The following is a 1,227-nucleotide window of genomic DNA, read 5'->3' as shown; positions in this document are numbered from 1 at the left end:
CCGGAGCACCCAGGGCTGCTGCTGATGGTAACAGCCAGTGTAGCCATGAGCTCCCAGGGCAGGGGCTGTGCTGGCAGCCGGGGGCTGCGTCATGGGAACTGTGAGCCCTGACTGCTGCCATGGCTGGTCTGGCTACACGGGCCCGGGGCCACCCTCCAGCGGGTGCTCTGCCCCAACAGTGTGCACTGGGCACCAGGAGGGTCTGGAGCCCAAGCTGCCACCCACCACAACACCCTCCCAAGCCTTCTCCCCTCTCTCTCCAGGCTGCTGTAACCCCACTGTACACAGCCTGCAGAGCACAGCCCCCCCAGCCCCCTGGGCTGACACCAGCAGGGCCAAGGAGAGCCACCCAGTCCAGGGCTCTGCCAGGATCCTGCTCCAACATCCTGCTGCCTCAGCTCTCCCACTGGGCCTCTGCTGCACCAAAGTCGATGTAGCTGTGGAGGCAATGGGCTCTGTGCCTACAGCCTGGCTGGCAGCAGCCCTACCTTGTGATTCAGCCACCCTGGGGAAGGGGGGGTGCATGCTCAGGGCCTTGGGAAAGCCTGCCTCAGCCCTCGGAGGCTCTCTGCCACCACTGGCCCCGGCTCAGGGGGCGACAGCAAAGCAATGGCAGTGCAAAGAAGGGCTCTGCCCTTATAAAGCCATTGTTTGGGTCCAGCGTACTGATGCTGCGCAGAGCCTGGGAAGCAGTGGCTCCAGCAACTGGGACGCCCCCGAAGACAGGCACAAACGCTGCAATAGGAGGCAGGATCAAAAGCCTTGACTCACACTTTCCAGGCTCCCCAGTTCTTGCCCATATATGAGCAAGCAGCACATCGCAGGCGGGGCATGGAATGATCACCCACGCCTGGCCCCAGAGCAGCAGCTGCAGTCCCCCCTCCAGTCAGGGCTGGTAGCCCCCACGCACCTCGGGGCAGGGGGAAGGAGGAAGCAAGTGCAAGCAGCGATGCCGGGGCTCACCCACCCCCAGGCAGCACTGCTTGGGCCTGTGCTGCTGCAGAACACCCAGACTGACATCCCCACCAGCTCATCCCCTGCGTCAGGCTTAGCCAGCAGAGAGGGAAGAGCTGCTCCAGCTCTGTTCCTGCTAGCACCATCCCCATGCCTGGAAAGCCAACAGCTCCCCAGGATGACACAGTTCCCCACTCCCCAAATCCCCATAGGTGCTATTCTGGAAGGCCAGAGGCCAGCTGGCCACCTCCACCCCTCTCCTGGCCATGACTT

This window comes from Eurypyga helias, unplaced genomic scaffold, assembly GCF_000690775.1.
Source record: "Eurypyga helias isolate BGI_N326 unplaced genomic scaffold, ASM69077v1 scaffold21169, whole genome shotgun sequence".
Lineage (NCBI taxonomy): Eukaryota > Metazoa > Chordata > Aves > Eurypygiformes > Eurypygidae > Eurypyga > Eurypyga helias.
Note: the sequence above shows the minus strand (reverse complement) of the source record.